The sequence below is a fragment of the Choloepus didactylus genome, chromosome 27 (genome assembly GCF_015220235.1).
Source record: "Choloepus didactylus isolate mChoDid1 chromosome 27, mChoDid1.pri, whole genome shotgun sequence".
Classification (NCBI taxonomy): domain Eukaryota; kingdom Metazoa; phylum Chordata; class Mammalia; order Pilosa; family Megalonychidae; genus Choloepus; species Choloepus didactylus.
In genome coordinates, this window is record NC_051333.1 from 23,903,588 (window position 1) to 23,913,803 (window position 10,216).

At 45.9% G+C, this 10,216-nt stretch overlaps 1 pseudogene; it reads left to right on the forward strand.

Annotated features, from left to right (window-relative positions):
- LOC119521207 overlaps positions 1–9,865 on the forward strand; it is a 60,279-nt pseudogene extending 50,414 nt beyond the window's left edge.
- Positions 9,866–10,216: the final 351 nt, after the last annotated feature.

A 10,216-nucleotide genomic window follows, 5' to 3' on the forward strand; every position in this document is an offset into this window, starting at 1 on the left:
CCATTTGCAGCCTCTTCCTCAAAGTCTCTGCATCAAAAGATTGGGGCTCTCCAGTTTATATCGTCTGTCCAAATGTAGTCTCCATTTCTGCCCCAGCTCACAGAGGGGGAGAACTGCCAGTTGCATTATTGGGGTGAGGGGGTGGGGGTTGGCCTGCATAGTTAATAGAAGGGGGCCCAGAGATTCTCCTTATTGCACTGGAGAAGACCTTCAGGATCCAGAAGGATGGAGATCCCACCTCCGCTTGGGAGTGTCCTTGGGTTTCTGTCTTCTGCTATAGGCCTGACTCACCAATCCATCCTGCAATCCATCAGCCACAGCTTGGCTCTCCCTCCTGGGATGCCTCTGCCCCACCCCACCCCACCCCACCCCCAGATAGAAAAACTCTGCCCTGGGGTGGATCCACCACTGAGCAGTTCAGGCAGATTTCATGGGTCCCACATGAGAATCAAAGTTCTCCCTCTCCCCGTGATAAACACATCTTTTCTCTTCTTTTCACAGCTACTACTCCATGCCTGCAAATGAATTTCTCCTCCCAAGCGGGAGCCCTGCAATGCACTTGAACTCTGATTTGTTTTTAGCACTTTACAGTCAGCTTCAAAAATAATTTTAATATCCAGACTTCTATGGGGAGAATGTTGTAATGGAAACACGGTATTTTCCAAGGATTAAACAAAACAGCCTACAGCGAATGGAGGGTTCTCCCCAGTCCCTGCACAATTGTAAATAGATTTTTTAAATGAAATAAGGTATAATACAAATCATTATTTATGCCTTTTCTCCCCCTACTCCAACTAGAGTAAAACCTACCCGGTGTTTCTGCTTCTCTCGTTTCCTAATTCCTAAAGTAATTTAACAAAAACAAACAAGAAAACTGAAGGGAATGGTAGAATAATCGGTAACTCTCAAAAGAGAACAGCAGTTTCTCAGCTTTTAGATTAATTCATTTTGTTCAATGCAGATGTGTTAAATCTATTCATATCCACATATTTGAGATGAGTTATTTTGCTACATTGTTGTGCTGTACAAAATGAGTTATTTTGGTGAATTAAATGCTGGGGTGTAATTTTCAAAGGAAACAGAGATTTGTAAATGCAGTGCAATATATGTCAGTGTTTCAATGTGATTATTAAATATTACAGGAAATACATTTCATAATCTTTACCTTTCTCCTTTTGTCTTTTTTTTTTTAATGTGTACACAAGTGGTGGTACAAATGGATATTGCAGTTCCAAAAACGTCAAAGAAAATGTAACTCGCACCATTTACGGAGTTGTATCTCCCCTCAAAGGACACATATATTCTCTTTCGCCGGATCAGAATCAGAGGAACTCAAAGGACTGAGCGCTCAATTTTAGTATCTTGGCACCTTTTAGCAACAACAGGGAGAGGGGAGTAAGCAGGGAGGGAGGTAAGCGAAGTCGATGGCAGAAACAATTTCCGTAGAGTTCTCAATTTGTCAAAACGGTGGCTCAGAGAAAGTTAAATTAGTTGATTAATTTATTGGTAAGGATTTATTGACTCTTTCTTGACTTCTTAAATACTTTTCCTAGACTCTAAAGTGAGCACAGAGATCTGAGACCCAGGAAGGAAGCAGGAGGACACGTGGGTCCTTCCCTTGGCCGGTGGTTGGCACCGTGAGCCTGCCCCACAGCCTCCCCCGGGGAGTCCAGGCAAGGCCACAGAATCCCTCTGGATTCAGCATTCCAGGCAGTTATTACCAATCAATCTCAATTGGCATGGAAATTGAAATCTATTTTCCTGCCCTGATCAAGACCAGCGTGCTTACTTTACAGCACAGAGAGCCTTTTGCACTTCCAGTCTAGGAATCCTGGAAACACTGCCCCTGCTTACAACGTGTGTGCTTTCTTCAGGGTCAGTTGCTGAGCTGGGAAACAGCATTCTCGTCTGCCTGATTGTCGCTGCCTGTAGCCAGTTGCTGTAATGATGCGTGGAAGCAAAACGATTTATAAATAGGGAGAAATAAGAGAACAAAGCCCAAATGTCAGTCGGACTGGGGAAGGAAAGCTGGGTTTGGGGCCACCGAGTGCCTGCTCATCGGTGTCTCCCAGTGAGTGAGCCAGATGCCTACCAGCTTTAAAAACCAGATATGGCTGGTGCTGCATAAACATCTTCTCAAATTTCAGGTCAGGAGAAATAAAACTGCTTAAAAATATTCCATTGAAATAATTTAGAACAAAGCCCTTGACTCCCCCGCTCCCCCTTTTTTTCATTTGACCCCAGACTGAATGCAACAAACAAGAAAAGGAGGACCAGAGGAAGTGCATAAAATGTGAGGGAAAAAGAAGGCTGGGAGAGAAAGAACCATTTCCAAGGAAAACCCTCTCCTAACTCCCTTTTCAAACAGACAAAACATAAAATCTGCAACAAAGGAAATAAGAGAGCTAAAGATAAATCTTTACCCAAACCACACACACACACACACACACAGACACACAGGCCAAAATGAAAGTCTCCCTGTTAGAAAAGGCATATCTAAGACCCTAATCAATTGTTTAAGAACTGACCCCATCCCCTCTTCTTGTCTTCCTCCTTTGCTGTTGCATGTATTCTCTATAAATTAAATAAGGAGAGGGGAAAGCCGAGGCAGCTTTTCTGTTGCATCTTTCTTTTCCCCTCATTTAAGTAGGAGCTTGACTGATTTGGCGGCTGGATCTGGGAACCTGCCCACCAAACTCCACCTGCTGAAGGGACTTGCTCCAGCTGTTTCCAAGAGCTCCTCTTCTGCAAAGGTTTATCAGGGAAAAGAGAGCTAATAAAAAAACATGATGAATCAGGAAGCTGCAAGAGAGCTGAGCAGCTCCCTGAAATGAGCATCCCGCTCCTCTGTCCCCTGGAGGAACCCACCCCAGCTCTGCCCAGGACCCACCTGGATGCGAGCTCAGGGAGTCCGGAAACAGCAGGACCCGTCTTTGGAATTCACCCACTTGGCTCATTAATGCTGACTTGAGCCTCCGTTGCATCCCTACTTCCCCCAGTAAGCGAAAGCCTCTGAGTAGCTGGCGGGGGCGGGGGGGTTCATTGAGACTACAGGAGAGGCACAGCCGCGACCCAGCAGGTAATTTCGATCATCAGGTTCACCTTGGGTAAGCATGCAATGGGTGAATGAGGTGACTTTGGGGGGTATATCCTGTGTGGGTCTCAGTTCTCTCTTGAATTCCACAGTGTGAGTATCTCACCACTTCGAGTGTGACTTTACAAATGAAAGACACATGTATTTTCTCCAATGTGGCTCCTAAAGACGAGCCAACTACTTCACCTGCTGCGCTTCCTAGATTTGATGATGCGTCTTAACACTGGAGGGGAAAACGGCTCGCTCAGATGGTGGGGATATCAACGCGAGTCTCTAGTGGGATGTGTCCTCAGGGGTTTACAAGCGAGCTCCCTTCAGGATGTCCCTCCAGGCATTTGGCCTGGGCTCAGAAGCACCAAGAGGTAGGGACCCTCTGCCCATCACAGTCCCCCAGCAGCTCTCTGGGTGCCGTGACTGGCCCATTTCTACTTCTCCCTCACCATCAAGTCCTGAAAGCAGGGTGGGGAGACACCCTTGGCATCAGTGTTTGTCCTTCCAAGGCCAGCATCTGTCCTTCCCCAGCGAGGGAAGCAGGCCCCGGAACCAGGGATTTTTCACATTTCCCAGGGACACTTGCAGCTTCACACAAGCCAACTGCTTTGCTTTAACAAACCACCCTGCTTGTTTGACTTGCTCTCCTATTTCCCGCCTCTGAACACATCCCCATCTTCTGAAACACACCACAAGGTGCACTTCTGGAAAACAAGCAGGAGCTTCCCCGTCTCCCCTGTCAATCCCCGCCTTCCTCTGGGAAGCCCGGGGCAGACTTCCCGGGCCTCGCACAGCATTCGCCTCTCCACCTCTCTTTGGCAGGTTTCAAGATTTTCAAACACGGGTAAAACAGGTATTTCGCAAGACAGCTTCTACATATGTGGCAGGGATCTCTTTTTAATAAGGGCTTTCAAAAGCAGCCTTCTGCTTCTGAGCTTTGCAAAACGCTGCTCTATAAAAAGTTAGTGAGCCTCCTTGCAGCAAGCCTCGTTAGCTCCCTTCGCCACTCGCTTCCTGCTAATTCCGCGATTAAACGTTTTGCCCCCAACTATACAAGACATTAGATGAAAATGGAGCAGTCCTGCCACGAGACTGTGGGTGTTTAGAGCGAGAATCTTTTTTATTTTTTTATTTTTCTTTCCCCCTACTTCCTCCCCACCAATAGGAGATTCACAGTAATTAATGCCATTTAGTTTAATCTCTAAATGTTTGAGGAAGTGATGCTATTTGTTTTAAGCACTCCTCTCAGGGAGAAAATGCAGAGTCCCCTCCAATCCCTGACTTGATGCTCAAGAGCTAATGAACTGAATTCTTAGTAAACATTGGCAAAAGATGCAAATGAGCGGCTAGAGCGCCTCCGAATGCGGTGGGGTGCATGAGAAGGAGCTAATTTTATACAATTGACTCAGTAACCTTTTTGGATCGGTGGAATTAGAGACTGATTAATCAGCCATGATTAGCATTTATTGAAGCTTTTGACACTGCTGCATTGTTTGTTGTCTTTTCCTCCTTTCTTCGTTTCTTTCCCCTTTCTTCTTCTTTTCTACTCTTTATCCCCATTTTGTCTCTCAGGGTTAACGGTTTCTAACGCGTGTCACTGCTAGTCTATCATCCTGGATGGGTCAGAGCCCGTCTTCATGGACTTTTAAAATTAATACTAGACAATTCTCTTGTGGCTTGCCCTTGCTTCTGTTGCGGCGCTCGGCTGTTTAATTGTAGAGGTGGCCTCCTGTGGCCGCATGCTCCCAATGTTTAGCAAGGGTTGGAAATATGGATGTTAGGAGAAAAACTGGCAGATGGCTGACAAGGCATTTTTACTCATAACACACCAGTAAAACTTTAACTCAGAAGATTTAGTGCGAGAGCGTTCCAGCCAGCAAGCTGCAGCCATATGCAGATTTTTTTTCAAACTTCTAAACTGATGGTTTTGCAAAGTGTGCATAAGCAGCCTTTATTGATTATGATGTTAAAAATTGAAAGCGTCAGTATCATTTAGCTCGAGACAGTTTTAAAGGAAAAATGAACATTCGTTTTCATTATAAACTACGAAAAGGCCAGGGGCTGGTGAGGTCCACATCCATTATTTTTTTTAAATTCCAGAGAGGAATTCTCTCAACTAGATGTCTCTTCCAAAAAAAAAAATTTTTTTTAAATATATATATGGGTGTGTGTGTGTGTGTGTGTGCACTTGTATATGAATCAAGCCACAGTTCCCCAAATCAGGGTGACGTTACGTGCAGCTCACAGGGATGTCTCGTTGGTTGTGGGGCCACAGCATGTTGGGGATGGTATTTATAAAGCACTCACTGTGTATTGATCTCACCCCAAACTATGCTAAATAACTCTGAGGATCTGACGGGAACCCACACAACTAGGACAGGCCAACTCGGGGCCTCTGACACCCGCCTTGATTCATCCCACTACCTGCAAGGACAGCTCACCTTGAGGACACAACCTGCTCAACCTCCAAGACGGCTTTTCCTCCTTGTCGCTTTGCATTCTGCCAAGGAGGAGGCCATGTCTGGGCTAGCACACCAACTTCACAGCTTCCCTCTGAGGCCAGTGCAGCTCCAGACCATGCAACGCTTGGACCCCTCCTGATTTAACGTTTAAAATGCCCAGAGGCATTTGTCTATACTACAGCTTAATGGCCCATAATATTTTCTCTTAAAATGGGAAACTATTAAACTATTGCTAAGTTGGGGAGAAAAGCAACAACGATGACAGCAGCAACAACAAAAGAATAAGGCACAAGGAAATCACAGTCCTTTGCTGAGGCCTTCAAAGGACGGTCTCTCCAACGCTGCAAGGAAAGCTGGATCTACCCAGCCTCCCTGGACTTCTGCATTGCCCCTCTCTATCTGCCGAGATCACAGAAACCAGAGCCTGTGAGGACGGCCATGAAGCAAAGGACACTCCAAGTTGCAGAGAAGGTGGAAGAGGTTCAGCAAACCTGGCTAGGTTGGAAGACCTGAAGCAGAAACAGCCGTTTCCAGCGAAGACACTAAATGCCACGTTGTGGTATCATACTGAATTCTCACTTCGTTTGAACCGAGACTCCACGCTAGGTGCTATGGTGAGTGAGGTCCCTGTGTTCCCTAATCTTTTATCTTCGTTTCACAGATGGAAGAGTTCATTTCCTGGAGCACTGGGACATTCGATTGCCATTGGTAAAGAGAAAAATCCTCCTGAGAGTTCCCTTCATTTTAGGGTGACCGGAACCTCTGCCACACTGGATTGCATCCAATCCTGCTTAAATGATCAGCTTCCCACTTATTCCTTAAAGGCACAGACAAGCCTGCTTCTTTGTTCTCTCCCCTCAGGCCTGGGGGTAAAGGGTCCATCTTTGAGAGGCGCTGAAGATATCAGGTGTGCGGACTTAGACTTCCAGCCTTCAGCCCGAAGGCCAGCGATCTCCGAGTACCAAGAGACTAAATGGATATCCTTTTCAGGATAACCATGTGTAGCATCCACTCTAAAGACAAAGGACACTGGCTTATGAGTTTTTTGGAACTGCTGGGTGAGTATCAGTTATTTGGGCAATCGAAGCCCCTGAAGAAAGAGTCTTGGTTATGGATGGAGCAACCCAACTGAAGGATGGTTCCTTCTGGGCAGCAGACTCAGGTAGATAAATCACCCAGAGGCTCGGAAGCATCATAGGGACATTCGACAAGTCTATTTACCAGAGACTATAATAGAGAGCTCTCACCCAGTGCCCTGACGAGTGATGAAATTCCTGGGCCAGTATCAGTCAGCTTTTATTTTTGGTAGGTTTGGGCCATGAGATTGCCAGTGAGTTGAGCTATTGAGAAACTGGCTCCATTCCCTGGCTGCGGAAACTAAGGCTTGGTAAATATTTGCACAATCACCCAAGAAGAGCCCTGCCATTTTTTTGTAGGAAATTACTTTGGAGAGTGGACGTTTTTGCTGGGGCTGTCGCGCTCCCTTAGCTTGGCCCCATGGAGCCCCGGGAGATCAGTAGTAAAAAGGGTAATTTTAATGTCCACATCTGCAAGGGCTGAACTAGAGGCATCAAGAGGCCAAATTCTGACTTCTACTCTGGGCTCCAAAAACTAAGTTGAGACCGTTCTCATTTATGTCTAGTTTGGGATCCAGAAAGCTCTCTAGCTTGTGTGGAGTGATGGCTTGGAAACCAGGAGGAACCAGACGGATCATAGGATATCAAGATGTCCCTTAACTCTTACACAGCTCCAGGCAATCTAGGGGTGGGACGACACATCTTTACTGGTCCAAAGTCTGTATTAACGAATGCTTATTGGATGGTGAATTATAACAGAAACTCTGTTAATGTGTGGGAGAGCCACATGAATATCAAACAAATTCATTATGATCAGTGCTATTACAGTGAATACCAAATGAGTTCATAATGATGGAACAATGAGAGTGTTACCGATAGATTTTATTTCTGTAACAAATCCTCCATGTAAAAGCCCCTCCTGTAGTGTTAATTCTAATATAAGTTTGCATTTGAATATTAGCTTCATCAAGTAAATTATGTTTTTCAATAGCCCGCACAATAGTGCTCAGGGTTGGGTTTTGTTTTGTTTGTCCTCCTTGCTGCCAGGGCAGCCCCCCTACCCCCATCCCACACTTTCCAATTTGTACATCGAGTTTGATGATACTCTAAAGGGGCCACATTTTCTTTTGAGTGTCCAATCATCAGAAATTCATTTAGTATTCAGTTTAATAACACTAATGCAATAGGACGGGATGAATACGAAATTAATCTTGCATTCATATAGATGGGATACATACTTCTGAAAGAGTTCAACTCTAATTCAGTGTGAGTTCAGCTCTAGCTAATGGACACTTTAAAAATAAAGCATTACTAGAGATGAAGGCTCAATTTCTCTTGATGGACATTTGGAATTTTGTGGAGTCATGAAAACTCATGTCAAATGAGTTTCTCCATCTCAGGCTAAAGCTGTTCAGAGTATGGACACTGATTCCCCTCCGGGCTAAGGCTGGGGAGGTGCAATTGATTGCCAATTCTGAATGGCGTGAATGAAGGTTGAAGTGTATTGGGAGTTTAGCGTGCTCCAGACTCTGTGCGAAATGCCTCACATGGGTGATCATTTTAAATCAGAGAGGTAGGTACCATCATAGCCCACTTAGTGGAGGAAATTGAGGTTTAGAGAGGTTGGGTAATTTGTCTGAGGTCTTGCAGGCAGTGCCAGAGGTCAAGTTTGTGGCCACAGCCACCCCCCCAGAGCTGTCTTTGATCACTGGGGCTTTCCTTCCAGGGCCCAAGCCAAGTTTAGGCTTTTGATAAATGTTTGAATGAACATGTCACTGAAAGGTGCCTGCTTGGCTAAAGCCACGGGATTACTCTCTGCTGAGAGTCGTTAAGTAATATTTCAAATTCAGGCACAGATTTTTCTGCATATCTTTATTAGCTGCTTCCTGGGACCAAATTTGGAGACCAGAAAATAACAAGGTTTGTATTTCTTTGGAACCGTCTGCATCCCATCCCCCAAGCCACCTACCACCCTCATCACAGGTAAAGAAGTATCACCGATGCCTCAAAGCAGAGCCTGGAAGAATCCTGCCCAACCTTTGCATCAGGCCTCCCTTCTCACTGAGTGGCTTGCACAGAAAACTACTCCAGCCATTTCCTGTTTCTTCTATCCTCTGGAAGACACACCGAAATGCATTTGAAGGACTGGGTATCTTCTCAGCAAACTCCTCATTAAAATGCTCTTAGATACTCTTCAATAAAATCACGTGAGCACATCCAGCCACACCCTCAGAGCCTCCTGGAGGGAGTACACAAGCGCGCACACACCCACTCACGCAGACACGCGCACAGACACATGCACGCACGCACAAACATCTTCAGCCGAAATTCAAACTGGCTGATTCCCAGGCTTACAGTTAGTTCCCTATCAAGAATTAATGCAATATCATGCACACACCATTACTGAAAAATTCTACGCTGTTTTTTGCCAAGTGTTCCTATATAACAGTTTTATCACAAGTCTGACAGCCTCCATAAAAATTCCAGGCATTCTATATCAACAGCCCTCTTTGTACTAAGTTATTAAACATTAAATTTTTATTCGTCATTTGTATTCTGTTATGCAAAATAAGCTCCTTGATAAGATGTGTCTTCTTAATTGGGCCCTTGATGCTTCTTGGATCGGAGTTGTCAGATTAGCTGGAAGAAGAGGTACTGCATCGAGCCAGCTAGCTACCAGGAGACCAATAGCTTTGTAACAACGATATTAAGTTAGAGGGGCCAAATGGAGGGCAGCGCCAGGCTCAGGTGAGGGTTTGCATCTGTGCATGTCTTATGCTCAGGCACTTTTCTCCTGGCATCAGCAGGGCTGATGGAAATAGATTTGTTTGTTGTTTACAGCATGCAGCTGTGGGCGATGCTGCATGGGAGTTGTATAAGATTGAAGCAAATTTGTACTGAGACTAAAATATTGAGCTTTGCTCCCGTCAGCAGTCTCTGGAATCTTATTGTCGAAAACTTTATCTAGTTGTAACCTTCCCCAGGGTGATTTTCATTTGCAGCTGCCCTGTTCTGTCTCTCATCTCGTGTCCGCCACTGCCACCACGGCGTTAGTAGTTAGCGTGAGCCAGCCAGCCCGGGCCGGAGCGGCAGCTCCTTCCTGACAGGGCCCCACAGAAGGGCCTGGCGACAGGGCGGCCATCTTCTCTCCCAGATCCCCGCCCACGGGGCTGTTCGCAGCCCCAGGCCGGCCCCTGCTCTGCCTGCCCCTGGGAGCCTGGCCCGGCCGGCTCTGGGGATGAGCCGCGGAAAGGCAGCGGACAATAAATTATTCCTTCCCTCTTTGAGCACATAAGTGCAACACACCAGATACTTCTCATTTTACCATGTGAGGCCTGCTTTGGCTATTGCAAGTTTCTCTTTGTCCTCAGATGGTGTTGAGAGGAAAAGAAAAAGGGAAAAAATAAAACCGAACTTCCCAGGATTCCTGGGGGGGGATGTTGGTTACTCAGTGGAAACCCATTTCTCCATTGCCAAGCCTGGTGCCCTGGTAGCCGAGTTGAGTGAATTTTCCCTGGCAGATTCCCTTGTGTCCTTAAAAAGCAGAGTGTGAGTAGTTGTGTTTGTGTGTGCATGTGTGTGCCTGTGTGTGT